This window comes from Callospermophilus lateralis, chromosome X, assembly GCF_048772815.1.
Source record: "Callospermophilus lateralis isolate mCalLat2 chromosome X, mCalLat2.hap1, whole genome shotgun sequence".
NCBI classification, from domain to species: Eukaryota; Metazoa; Chordata; class Mammalia; order Rodentia; family Sciuridae; genus Callospermophilus; species Callospermophilus lateralis.
The window spans coordinates 766950-782408 of NC_135325.1; positions in this window are offsets into that span (position 1 = coordinate 766950).

Below are 15459 nucleotides of genomic sequence, written 5' to 3' on the forward strand. Positions count from 1 at the left end.
AAAAATGTGTTCCTGCAAGATTTCTCTTTTTGCTCTGTTTCCTACTAGGTTCACATCTTTGCTGTGATACTTGTTACCTTGGACAGTGAACTTCTCAAAAGCAGATGGATTACCTAAGGGTCAGGCAATCTTACCTGGTATGCTCAATGCTCTCCTACCTTCTCCTATTTTGTTTTATATTCTCTGAAAATTTTCAACTGAATTCTCTGAACATCATTGGTTAAAGTATCTACCCAGCTTCTCAACAGCCATCTACCACTTTGAGCTCTCACTCTACTTTGCTTCTATCATTCCATTTATTTTCCTTTGGACTTCTACTTTGGCTCAGAAAGATGAAGAACAAGGACTGCTGCCTTTGTGGTCACTGGCCAGCTGTGTGGTGATGACAATATTAACCTCCCTGATCTTATGAAGGTTCTCATTTATATTTTTAAGGAGGGGTTAGAGGAGAGGGGAAGGGAAGAGTAGATAAATCTTTTTGGTTTCTAAGTCTTTTTGATTAACCAGACACAACATTTATGTAATTACACTGCCTTTGAACCACCGTAAGTACTTTAGTGGTCACCTCCAAGATGGCCTGGAATGGTTCTTGCCTCCCTGGTACTCACAACTTGTATTTCCCTCCCCTTAAGTAACTCACTTTTATCTAACATAATATGACAATGTTGAGGGGAATCCTTTTCCATATTTGGTCAAAAAGATTGTGACATCTATCTTAGATGGCTTTAATGAAGACTCTCCCTAGCTGACTTTAATGAAGCCAGCCAGCATGTTGGAGAGGCCCACATGGTAAGGAACTTATTGGCTTCTCACCAATAACCAGCAAGGAAATAGAGCCCTCAGTCCAAAACTGAGCGGAGTTCTACCAACAACTGAAGGAGTGAGCTGAGAAGCACTTTCTTCCCTTGTTGAAACTCCATATGAGATCCCATGTTCAGTGGACATGCTGGTCCTGGCCTGGTGCCAGATCCTGAGCAGAGGGCACAGTAAAGCTGTACCCTGATCTATAACCCATAAAACTTATGAGAAAAATAAATGTTTATTATTTTAAGTCTCTAAGTTCTGGGAAGTATCTAAATTGTTATGAAGCAAGAGATACCTAAAACAAGGGCTTCATAGAAAGGCCAAATAGAGCCAATTAGTTTGCCACATGTCGCCACCAGAGGAAGAGAATGATGCTAGTTTTTGAATGACAAAACCTCAATTCTTGTACTATAACATACTCAGAAAACAGGCTAAAACAACCACACAGGTGAACACATTGTCCTCTGGGTCTAATATTTTGGCTTAACTTTTGTGTCAAATGCATAAAACAGACAGGATGCAATAACTAGGCAGAAAAATAGTGAATATATATATATATATATATATATATATATATATATATATATTTAATACAGATGAACAAAAATAGTACATATTGATGGCAGGAGTTTTAATATCCCTTAATTTAATCAGGCTAGAGCTAGAAAGAATTCCAACATAATTTGAGGTTTACAACCAGGAGATAACTGGGCTGGGGCTGTAGCTCAGTGGTAAAGCATTTGCCTCGCATGTGTGAGGCATGGGGTTCAATCCTCCACACCACATAAAAATAAATAAAGATACTGTGTATTCATCTACAACTAAAAAATTAAAAATAAATTTAAAAAATTTTTAAAAAGAACAGGAGAAAACTAAATTATTTGTTTAGGAATCATTCTGGTATCCTGACTGGCTAGGAATGCTCCATTTGACTTGGCTACATTATCAGGAACAGTTATTAGGGTTAGATACTTTTCTCTTATTATAGTGCTTTTATTTATCTTTTATTGGTACATCTGCTCTTATTTTTAAATAAATGGATAGTCAAGACTCAGATAAAAAAATTCTAGCTCAATTACATTTTGTAGTATAAGTTATGTTATTTCTCTTGCCTTTAAAAATTAGTGAAAGCTCCAGCTCAGGAGGTTGAGGCAGGAGGATTGCAAGTTCAAAGCCAGCCTTAGCAATGGTAAGGTGCTAAGCAACTCAGTGAGACCCCATCTCTAAATAAAATACAAGAAATGGCTAGGAATATGGCTCAGTGGTCAACTGCTCCTGAGTTCAATCCCTAGTACCAAAAAAAAAAAAAAAAAAAAAAAAAAAATTAGTCAAAGCTCATTTGTATTTAGAAAAATCATTCCTATTGGTTTCATTTTCTTTCTTCATTTATTGATTGACCTTTATGTTCAATATCAATTCCTTCATATAAACATGAGAAGTGATAATGTAGGTTTGACTATTTCTATACTAATGGAATTACTAATCTAAACTTTATTAACAAAAGGCAGAGGTTTATAACATTTGTTCTGGTCAGCATTTACTCATTATATGTTGTACCCATCAGCACTATTTCTTAGTACTTAAAACAGCCTTTGGGGTTAAGAAGCCCTGAGTTTGAATTCTGATCAATTCATTTACTAACTGGGTGGCCTTAACTTCCTTGACACAAATGGGGATAAGTATAAAGTCCTTGAGATTGAACCCAGGACCTTATATAAGCCAGGAAGCACTCTACCACTGAGAGGCATCCCCAGCCTCCTATAAAGTCCTTGATAGGGAGGTTAACATACAAGTCAAATGATATAAATAAAATGTTTCTTTTGTACTTGATTCAAATTGGTATCTGTTACTATATTTTCAAGATTTTCTTTGTTTTTTGATACTGGAGAATGAACCCAGGTATGATCTACCACTGAGCTACATCTCCAGACCTTTTTATTTTGAGACAGGGTCTTGCTAAATTGCCCAGGCTGGCCTTGAATTTGCAATCTTCCTGTCTCAATCTCCCATCCTCCCTAATAGCTGGTATTATAGGTGCACACCACTGCACCCAGCTGTCATTGAGATTTTTGTATTGTAATTGGTTTTCTGTAGTTTGAATACAATATGGCTAGATGTAGACATTTGACATTTATCTTGCTTGGTGTTCTCTGAACTTTCTGGATTTGAGGTTTGGTTCCTGGCATTGATTTTGGAAATTGTCAGCAATTATTATTTCAATTACGTTTTCTTTTCTCTCCTTGTCTCCCTCTCTCTCCCTCCTTCTTTGATATTCCCACTATGGATATGTTATACCTTTGGTACCTCTAATTGTCTTTTAGTGTTTGGATATTCTGTTCCTTTTCTCATTATTTTGTCTTTATATTTCAGTTTGTGAAGTTTCTGTTAGCATATCTTTCAGCTCACTGCTCTTTTTGCATGGGGCATGGACAGTCTGCTCATGAGATCATCAAAGGCATTCCTCATTTCTGTTATAGTGTTTTGGTTTGCAACATTTCCTTTTGATTCCTTCTTGGAGTTTCCATTTCTTCATGTACATCACCCATATGTTCTTGCACATTGTCCAATTTTTTCCATCAGAAGCTTTTGTATATTATTGAATAATAGTTATTTTAAAATTCTTGGTTTGATAATTTCAAAATCTCTATCATATCTGAGTCTGGTTCTATGTTTAGCTTATCACTTCAGATTGTGATTTTTTCTTGCCTTTTAGAATGCCTTGAATTTTTTTTTTTTTTTGTTATTGTTGTTAAGAGCTACACATGATGTATAATAGGAACTGAAGCAGATAGGCTTTTAGTGTGAGGTTTTGTGATGTTTCTGGCTAGAAGCTAGGATGTATTTACTATTTGCTGAAGCTGTAGATGTCAGAGGCTTCAATTTCCTCCCCCATTATTGTCCTTATGTTTCCTTAGAAACTCCTTCCTTTTGGGGGGGGGGTAGGGAAGACAGAGTACTGGGGATTTAATCCAGGGACTTAACCACTGAGCCACATCCCCAGCCCTTTTTCTTTTTAATTTTGAGACAAAGTCTCATTAAGTTGCTGAGGCTGGTGTTGAACTTGCAATCCTCTTGTCTCAGCCTCTCAAGTTTCTGGGATTACAAAAGTATGCCACTGTGCTCAGCTAGAAACTCCTTTTTTTTAATTGCTTGGAAAAAATAAAATAAATTGTTTAAGCATTTCAATTATTTTATAAGTATTGTACTGTCATTAAACAGGGGCCTTAATGATGTGGGATATAGTGTAGGGGAAGGAGAAGTGCTTTGTAATCCTGTGATTAGGTCTTGTTCTTAATGTTCCTATGCCCCTGGGCTGTGACCTTCACAAGTGCTTCCCAGCTTTTATTTTCCCCTTAGGTGAGACAGGAAGGCTACAGAGGGCTGGCAACTTTCCTTCTCACAAGTCAGATAAGGCTCTGGTACATTCTCCTACATGGCTGCTAAAACGTTGTGTGTGTGTGTGTGTGTGTGTGTGTGTGTGTGAAAGAGAGAGAGAGAGAGAGAGAGAGAGAGGGAGAGAGAGAGAGAGAGAGAGAGAGAGAGAATGCTCTGGGCTTATTTTAAAATGGTTACCTTTCCCTTATTCCTGGTCAAGCAATAGGTGGTTTTTCTCTGATCTTTATCTTAAGAATTTGATGGGGATCCTAGAAGTACAACCCACAAAAATGTTAGTTTTTAACTCTCAAGCTAGTCCATACTTCTACCTACAATTCACTGAAGTTACCACTTAAGTATTCCTCCTGGTTACTTGGCATATTGTCTTCTGATTAAGGAAAACTGATCTATATTCCTGGCTTTTCCTGACTGTCCAGTTTTGGGAGTGGGAGTTTATCCTATAATTTCAATTCTCAGAAGGATTTAAGACAAATCATTGTTTTTTAGTTTGGTCTGCTTTTTCTCTTGTTGAAGGGGCAGGAGTGATGACTTCCAGACTCTCCACATTAAACTGCAGTGGCACATGCCTATAATACCAACAGCTTGGGAGGCTGAGGCAGGAGGATTGCAAGTTCAAAGCCAGACTCTGCAAAAGTGAGGTGCTAAGCAACTCAGTGAGACCTTGTCTCTAAATAAAATACAAAATAGGGCTGGGGATGTGGCTCAGTGCCCCTGAGTTCAATCCCCAGTATCCCCCCAAGAAAAATCACAGGGGGAATTTAAGGGAATGTTGAGGAAATTGTTTTTCTATTCAGAATAAAAAAAAATTTGATTAAAATAGTCATTTAAAAAAATCAGTTCCGAGAACTTTATAGAAAAGAGAGTGATGAATGACATATTGATTTCCTTGTTCCACATAACAAACTACAACAAATTTGGTGAATTAAAATGGTATTTTTAATTTTTTTTAGAAATTCACAGTTATTTAGGCTTAAAGGATGGACAGGCTCAACTGGGTTCTATGTCCAGGGTCTCAGAAGACTGAAATTAAAGCATCTGTCAGCCTGGGCTCTTATCTAAACACTCTGTGCAAAAATCCACTTCCAAGATCACTCAGGTTGCTGGCTGAATTTAGCTCTTTGAGTTTGTAGGACTGAGGTCCCTATTTACTTGCTTTTGTCAGTGGAGGGTTGCTCAGCTCCTCTAGGCTACTGTTCTATCCTTGTGTATCTTCAAAGCCAAAAATGGTCCATCAAATATTTCTTATGGTTCAACATTCTCTTACTTCCCCTTTTGTAACAGCCAGAGAATGATCTTTGCTTCTAAGAGCTCCTGGGATGAAATCACACCTACCCAGAAAACCTCTTCTATATCAAAGTCAACTTGCTGTATAATGTAACAGTCATGGGAGTAATATCTCATAACATCCACAGGTTCTGAAACAGGGACATCTTTAGAGGTCATCCTAGAAATTCTGCCTACTTCCAATGGGTATGCAGAAGACCCTTAGGATGAGAAGTCAAGAACATTCAATGCACCAGATACTTTCCTAAGAGCTAGGCCAGTTCAGTCTGCAGAAGTGAAGAAAGGGCTAACGGGTACTACATTTTTCAATTTGTATGTAGAAGAGATGGTACACATTCATTCACTTTACAAAGTGGATTTGGCCATGAGGGAATCATCAGCAACATCATTTGGGGGCATTTTTGGTGGGATGATAGAGGTAGGAGCAGGTTATGGTGGGGATAGACTTCATTTATTTCTAGATAACTAAATCTGAGTGGTCACACAGAAAAACAATCTATATTAGTTCATTAACTACATGTGTTTACATTCTTCTTATTGTTTGCCATATTTTTATATAGCTGAAGAAAGAGGGATAACAAAGAAAATAAGTAATTTAAGACATGGCTTTTAAGCAAAAAGATTGGTGAATTCCAAAAATACTCATTTGACCTGATGAAAAAATCATTTGTTAACTTTTTTCCTTCTTTTTTTTCTCCCCATCTCTCTCTTTTAGTTATGCCAATATTCTCACAGATCAGAAATTCAATCAACATCAGCTTCTTAAATCTCTCTGGGCATCTCTATGAGGGTCAAAGTCATATTCAGGGATGACTTCTCCATTAGCATGTGAGCCATTCCAGTCTCTGTCTGCCCCAGATTGAGGAAGATGCCTGAGACTGCATTTTACATTGTTTCATGAGAGTATGTGGCATAGCACACAGTTCACCTGGCTTCCATTTTGACTTGCCCTGAGAAAAGTTTGGTAGGAGACACACACAAGCCATGATTGTACCAACAGAGCATTTTGAATTGAACTTTCATCTATGATGACTGACAAGACCATCTCCTTGTGTGTTTCTTTCAGATTGTGCAATTTCAGTGCCCAGGTTGTCTTTATAACCTGAAGGACCAGGAATATTCTAAAGCCTAAATTGGCCTATTCCTGGAGAGCAGTGCTGAGCCTACTGGGATTGCATCAATCTGCAGGTTTCCCCCAGCACTGAAGACATATTTCATCCTATAATTGAAAAATAGATTTGATTTATATTCCATTGTGCCAGAGCCTCCATTCAGTTCTCTTGACAGAGAGGTCTGGGCAGCAGGGAGATGGTCTAGTTTTGAAAAAAGATACTCCATAGACACTTATGAAGAAATGGCAAAAATGGAGGCTGACAGATGTTTATAAAAGGATTTCAATGCCTCTTTTAGATCCCAGCATTAGATCAAGGGATGGGAAGCACAGAGGGCTCCAGACATACAAAAAAAGCAACAAGGGGCCTCCTGACATGGAACTAGAATTTGTTGTTTCACACACACTAAGCACTTGACACATGGGTTCATTGTGTATACCCTCAACATTGCTTCATCTAGGTGTGTTTATCTTGATTTTTTCTAAAAGTCCAGAAAGATGGGTAACTTTCTCAGGTTACATGGCTGGCAAATGCTCCAGTGATGATTTGAACTTGCTCTGAGACCTCATTCCTGCTTATGGCCTACCAAAAACATTTGCTGTCCTGTGCCCTCCCTAAATAGACACCCTTGAACTGAGTACATAAAGTGGGATGCTTCTGCCAGAAAGGCAGAATATACAAACAAAACTACCCAAGACGCATGCTATTTAGTCAGAAAGTGGCACTTAGGACATTTTGCATGGAATTTATGCTGTGAAATGTAGCCATTATTTTCTTCATTTTTCTCAGGGATTACCTGGAAGCCAAGATAATCATTCATCAGGGCTACCTTAGAAAACCTGAGTGATAATGAGAGGTCCTCTCACTCTAAAAAAATCTTGGGAAATTAGCCCTGTAGATGCAGAGGTTGGCAAACTTTTTCAGTGTTTTAGGCTTCAGGAGCTAGACAATCTCTGTTGCAACTATTCAACTCTGCTGTTGTAGCATGAAAGCTGCCAGGGACAGTAATATATAAATGAATGGGTGTGGCTGTATTCCAGTAAATTTTATTTATGGACACTGAAGTTTGAATGTAATATAGTTTTCACTTGTCATAAAATATTACTTTTTTTGAAAAATCTAAAAATCAAAAAATATAAGAACCATTCTTAGTTCATGGGCTGTACAGAAGCAGTCAGAGACTTGGATTTAGCCCAGGAGCAATAGTTTGCCAATCCCTACTATAAGGAGCATACATTAATTTTTCCTGTATGTTCAATGGTTTAACTTCAGGAAATTCACAAAAGTAGAAGAGAAGATCCATTTGATAACTTCATTATCAAATACCACTGAATATACCTTGATGTTTGAAAAATATTAAGATCAACTTTAGATCACCAAGGTGGCTCATAATAAAGTTCTTTATTACTTAAAAATCTCTTTTAATTAAAATTTTCATTGATATAATTGGAAATTTGTATTCAGTAGTAACACATAATACAGAAAGACACCTCATCACTTTTGCCTAGTTTTCCCCTATTTAATTATGTCAGTTGGTAAAAATATAGTATCACAACCAAAATCTTGATATCGATGCAACCCACTGATTTTTTTCAGATTTCCCTAGTTTTACTTGTACTGATATGTGAGTATGTGCATATGTGTGTTTAGTTCTATCACTGCAAGGATCCCTTCTGTTGCCCTTTTATAATTATACCCACCTCCCTTCCTTCCCCCACACTGAAGTCTGATGACCATTTATTCTTTTTAAAATTTTGTCATTTAAAGAACATTATATAAATGGAATCATACCACATGTAACTTTTTTTTAGTTGTGGATGTACATGATATCTTTATTTTTATTTGTTTATTTTTATGTGGTGCTGAGGATCAAACCCAGGGCCTCATCCATGCAAGGCAAGCACTCTACCACTGAGCTACGACCTCAGCCCCACCACAAGAAACTTTTTGACATTGATTTTTTCCACCCAGAATAATTCCCTGGAGATTTGTCCAGGGATAAATACTTTATTCCTTTTTTGTTGCTTCTTGGAAAGATACATCTTGGAAAGATGTATCAGTTTATGTAGACCTTTGGTTACTGAAGGACATTTGGGTTGTTCCAGGATCAGGTTAACATGAATAAAGCTTCTGTGAATGTTTATGTATAGGTTTTTGTGTGACCCTGTATTTCATTTCTCTGAGATAAATGCCAAGAGTGCAATTCCTAGTCTATGTGGTAATTGCATACTCATTACTGTTTAAAAATTCCCTTTGTGCATATTTTAAAATATGATTTTTAAACATTACTACAAAACACTCCATAACAAATGACAACATAGTAAAGGTCCTTTGAATATTCCCTACCATCTTGCATTCTCATTTTATAGACCCAGAAATTCTAGACTGAAGAACTTCACTGACCCTGCAGAGTTGGTCACCAGAGACAGAATGGTCAGTGTTGGCTGAGCTAGGACAAGAAATCACTTCTTCTGTATCTCCCATTAGTGTTCTCAATCTAACATGCTGCACTCATAAAATTACAGACTGAAGCAGCCAGTGACATGGTGTTTCTCATCACAGGATAAAGAACAAGGCTGACTTGGCTCTTAGGGACATTGTGAGCTCATGTCCAATGGCCTGTCCTTGAAAGAGCCTTGTGTGGCTTCTTCGCTCACAATTTGAAACTTGTCTCATAGCACAGGCAAGTGATCAGGGATAGCAAAGTGTGAACATGCAAACAATTGTTGCTGATTCTCCAGGGTGTGCATGGGAACTGAAAACTGAAGCTCAGCGACTGCAGCAAATAATCCCTGTCCATCAGGCCCCCAGGGGTTATGCAGCTGTGTGGTTAAGAAGTTGGAAGATACTGATGAGAAACAGAGTTGAACTAGTTTTGATAAACTACAATTCTTCAAATCTAAACCTCACCAGACATGTTTCCTGAATGATCTAAAGAAGAATTTGTTTCATTTCTACCTTAGACTTGGCAATTGGTTTTTAAACTCTGCTAGCCACTACCAGAACTACAGGAATCCTGCCATCTTTTACTCTCTCCTTCTAATGTGGGCAGCATTGCCACAGTGCATCCATATCTTAAGCCCATACTACAAAGTGGGGTCTTCAGAGCAGCAGCCACATCACCTGCAGACTTGTTAGACATGTAGACTTTCAGGCCTCATCCCAGGACTGGTTGAAAGAATAGCAGGTGAGGCCCAGAAATCTGCTCTTTTCTCATGTGGAGATTCTAGAGTTCACACTCCAGCTTTAGAACTGCCTTCAACCACATAGAACTTCTTTTGTAGACAACAGAAAAGTAAGTCACAGCTTGCAAAATAATGATAATAAAAGCCCAACCAACAAAATTGTTCCAGGCCTTTTCTGTCAATTACACAGTCTTTATGAGGTCAATATTAATATAAGCAAGCATAAGCCAGAGCTGTTATTTCTGACATTCAACAGATTGTGATTTTCTTCATGTATGCAATATTTGTTATGTTTCTAATGAGAATGTTCAGTTTGTGCTTCTCCTTAGCACCTATTTAAAATTCTTTATCAAACTGTAATTTCCTTGAGGGCAGGAAATGTGTGTCTCTATAGCCTAATAAATAGGTGTCTAATAAATGGTTGTTGAACAAGGGAATGGATTGTACTTTATATTATAGTTGCTTCATCCTCCAATAAACTGTGCATTTTAAGGTTGGAGAAGATGTGAATTTTGTTCATACTGGATTCTTGAAAAGTTTCTCACTATCCCTAAGTAGCCAACAAACTTCCCTAAACACACTAGCTACATAAAAATAGTTGACCATACAACAACAATAACCAAATAATTTATATTTTTCATACTACTGCAGAGAATCTAAATAATTTTACTATGGACAGTATTTCCATGGACATGTGAGAAAGATAATATAGTATGTGCCATTTTGAATATTGTTGAACACACAAAATGACTACAAAATGGAACCTGAGAGCACATTCGGGGAGATTTTAGGTAAAAAAGTCACCTGTGACAGAGCTACCCTCTTTCAAAAGGGTCCCTAATGGAACCATGAGGGAGAAAGAAAGAAACGGATAGCCAGGTGAATTCATGGGCTCCAGCTTCTATAGCAATTTTTCTAATTAAGAAACCAAACCACACAGCCTCATTAGAGATATCATAAGGTAGTGATACCATGGAGCTTTAATGTGAACTTTTATGTTTTTCTGACTTGTTACTTATTCTGTATGATCAAGAGTAACTGATACTTTCACAGAAAGTATTATGAGAAATAAGTACACTTGAAGAATCAGGTATATGAGAAGGAAAAACACAACATCCATACTTAAGAATGTAATGCTTATGGAACCAGCTTAGGTGCCCATCAAAAAATGGATGGATAAAGAAAATATGGAATTTACACACAGTGGAGTTTTGTTCAGCCATAAAAAAGAATGAAATGATGTCATTTGTTGGTAAATGGATGGAACTGGAGAACCTCATGCTAAGTGAAATAAGCCAGACCCAGAAAGTCAAGGGTCCCATATTTTCTCTCCTATGTGGAAGCTAGAGAGAAATGAGTAATTAAAAAAATGTGAAGGAATCTCATGAAAGTAAATGGGAGAACAGTACAATAGAGGAAGGGGATAGAGGGAGGGAGGAGGGATAGGAAGGGGAGGAATTGCAAATGAAATTGCCCAAACTATGCTATGTTTTATGTATATCTGTAATGCACCAATTAAAAAACAATAAATGGATAGAAGGAAGACAAATAGAGTAGAGGAAGGGAGCTAGGGAGAGGGAGAAGAAGAGGGAAAGGGGAAGTACTAGAAATTTAAATGGAGCCAATTATGTTATATACACTTATGAATATGTTGAAATGAACCCCATTATTATGTATAACTACAATGCACTAACACAAACATTTAAAAAGAATATAAAATAATGGATCAAGGAAGAGCTGTCCTCTTTAGTTTTTATCAGAAAAATGGGAAATGCTAACTGTTTCCCTCAGTGCTCTTTGTAATAGAACATTTCAGAGGGAAACAGGTTTTGTAATCTACCTTTCAGTAAGACAACCAATAAATAATTTGTCTATATTTGAAATCTAAGAGTAGGAAAAAGTAAAATTCGATACGTTTATGATAAGTAGACTTTAGTAATGAAATGCTTTGGAAACCTGCTACTGCTATTAACAACTTTTGGATGAGTTCACCTTGGTTTTCTTTTCCATCAAAAGGACAATTCCACAAGAGTCACGGGAAAAAGAAATGGCCATGGACGTTATTTGCTTTCATTGTATATTGCTGCTGTCTTTGTGTATTTATAGAAATAGGATTTTGTTGTTAATAAGGGATTTTGCTCTATTGAAATGTGTCTTTAGGACATGTATATTTTTAAAATGACTAATATGTTTCTGATCTAAGAGGAACTACCAAACCAGACTAGGCAAACGTCATCTTCCAAACAAAATTTAACTTTGTTTTTAATTCATTCAAGCATTTCACAGAGAATTTGGCTCCAGGCAAAACTCTTAAAAGTTACTTTTGAGCCAACATATGTTACAATGGTTGCCTGAAATCACTGAATATTTTAGTAGCATTAATTCAAATTCATTTAAGCAGTATTTCACATAAAAATCTTCAGCCAGATCTAGTTCCAAGAGTCTTTGAAGGTAGAAAGCTATCCATTGTGAATTGAGTGGACAGTGTAATCGAAAATAAGTGTTCACCCCCAACTCTGAGAAATCATCTTTTTCTACATGCTATCAATCCCTTTTACCAACTATATTAACAAAGATATCATACCTCCTGCCTCAGTCCACAGGCCTCTGAAGGAAGTCTAAACAATTCTGAGTGATCTGGAGTAAAAGCACTTTTAACTAACAAATTAAAAATCCTCTCGGTGGCCACCCTCTCCCCTCAAGGTGGTGTATTTTCTTGATTTGTCTTTCAGAGAGACAGTCCCATGCCTCACCTGTTTATCAAACACTGGACCATCACCCCCTCACAGCTTGGAGGACATGATATCAGCTCTTATGTTCTGAGTATTCACTCTGTGAGGAATGTTTGCTCCTACTCCTTCCTCAGTCTTACCAAATGACCCTGAGAGGCAGGTGGTAAAAGAAATCAATGTCAGAGAGTTCAGAACAGGAAGTCCAGCTGGCAAGCAATTGGCAGAGATTCTAAGTAAGGTCTTGTGGCTCAAAATTTCGTCTTCTGTGCAATTCTATACAACCTTACAGGGCATTAAATAGCAAGTGACTGTGGTAAACTGAGCATTGTAAAACAAGGTGAGTTCTTCTTTGCTATATCTTCCCCTAGCAACATATAGAACACTAATCTAGTTTTTTCAACTAAATAAATAAAATTAACTTGAACTGAATTGTAATTTATCTCTCTTACTCATACCCCTATATTTGTGATATACAGATTGCTACTTTTTCTTTTTTTCTTTTTTTGTAACAGGGATTGAACCCAGGGGTGCTTAACCACTGAACAGTATCCCCAGCCCTTTTTTGCATTTTATTTAGAAACCAGGTCTCACTGAGTTGCTTAGGGCCTCCCTAAGTTGCTGAGGCTGCCTTTGAATTCAAAAATTCACAAATTCCTGCCTCAGCCTCTGGAGCTGTTGGGATTACAGGTATGCACCACCACAACTGGCATTCTTCTGTAATATAATTGTGATTGTAATACATTGTAATCGTAATACATTGTAATTGTTAAATATATTGCAATCAATGACTTCAGATTTCTCCATTGCATTCTTTCCTTCCTCAGTCACGGTATGGTGGAGGTTCTTATGTTCTTTTCCAAACCCCTCAATTGTTTCTGTTTGGGACATGCTCTTTTTCTCCCTTGAATTTTCATAAATTCAATATTCAGAACTGAGGTGGGTGGGGAGGGAGGGAGGGGGGGAGAGAGAGAGAGAGAGAGAGAGAGAGAGAGAGAGCGTGCATGAGCAGAAGAAATCAATTGATGTTAGGTGGAAAGAAATCATCACAATCTAACATTTTTACATTTGTTATTTCTGTTCTCTTGGAGTTGATCAATTAGTCCTTTCCTTAATTTTCTGGCAAATTTCAATATCTCTAACAATCTTCATAATTTTCCAATACTCTTCCCTTGGGAATGGCCTAGAAGCTTCCTGGCTCCATGTAATCTTAAAACCTGAATAAGAGCTCTATTTTATGGAATAACATGAAAGTACTCTTCCAGATGGGTTATTTTGTAACATTCTACAAGTTACACAAGCATGTATGTATAGCCATGTCTCCTTGAGTTTTTCTAATCAGTGGGCTAAGGAGAGTCATTTTAGTATTCATTGTACCTTATGCCTATCTTTTCTCAAATCTGGGATCATAATTGGTGTTTTTCATTTTTCCCAGAGATAGAACCTTTGTTTCATGGTTTTTAGGTTCTTGAGCAGTCCCATTGGCTTCAAGCCCCTGATTATCATAAAAGTAAGACAAAATTGCCCATCAAGAGTCCCTGGAATACAGCTTGGCAGTTGGCATTAAAGTGATGGTCCTTGCTGCCCTAAAGCTTATCTGCACTGGACATGTGCATAGCCTGGAGGGCAAATAAATTGCCCAACAGCTTACCAGGGCAAGATAAATATATAGGTAAGGAAACGGCAAACATTTGCAAGGCAAACTGAGCTAAGCAAATCCACAAAACCTCTGGTCAGTGAGCAAAATATAGCTGGCTGGTTATCTCACATATAGTTGTCTGCAATGCAGTTTCTTTTGACCTTACGTGCTAACATGGATCTATGATTCATACAGCCCCCAAAGACAACAAATTCCATAGGCAGGCAGGGTACTTTAGTTAAAATGTCATCCTTGGAAAAGGTCAGGAGAGTAGAAAATATGATCTTTATAATTTTTGTGTACCTAAAGGGCCAATTATCTATTAAACAATCGTAAAGAGTGATTGTTTCAGGGAAACACTAAAAGAGTCTTTAAAAATAGTCAGTAGATTCCGGTGATTTACGTCATAAAGAAACAGACCATCTTAAGTAACACATGGGCAATAAAAGCAAGCAGATGTTTGCATTTTAACCAGGCCACTAATGGAGGTGCTATGGCACTGTATCAAAGTAAAGTTTGCCATCTTCACAATTGCCCACTAGAGTTTTAAATACAGCTGTATAACTGTGAGTCAACAGCCGGCAAGTTTTCCCTGACCACTCTGAGCACCATTCCTTGCTGCAGGTAAGAATTATTAATTCGCTGTTAACACACTGTGTCAAAGTAGTTTTCTGAAATGGGCCTTGAAACGTGTGATTGACTGCGAGACGCAAACTTGCCATAAAAACAATTACTCGGGTTGCTGAATTGCAAAACATAAGTTACTGCAAGGGAAATCACAGTAAAAATGAATGAGCAAGACCAATCCCACAAGAGACTAGATGTGGAATTTCATGTGCAGGCTGTAAGCCTGGCAGTTACCAAGTCAAGCTTTGGGTACTTTGGTAAAGCTTAACAGCAGAAATGGATTCACATACCACAGCCTTTCCCTCTCTCTCCCTTGCAGAAATTCAAAACATTTTATAAATATTAAGCCAGGTACTGCTGGTTCAATAAATGGCTCCTGGGACTATGGAAATCATTTGTAGGATTAATTCTTTAGGCCACCAGGCTATTGTTCACTGACCTAGGATAATCATTCATTAACTCAGGAGGACCCATCCTCCTCTGGAGTACCTCACAGCTTACAAGCCTTGGATTCCCGCCATAAAAACCTTTTTGAATATACACGTTTATTTCTACATACTTATTTATTTATTTTTTACACCGTGAATCTGGGGTGCTTAACTACTGAGTCATATCCCCAGTCCTTTTTATTTTTTAATTTTGAGATGGCGTTTTACTAAGTTGTTTAGGGCCTCGCTAAAGTT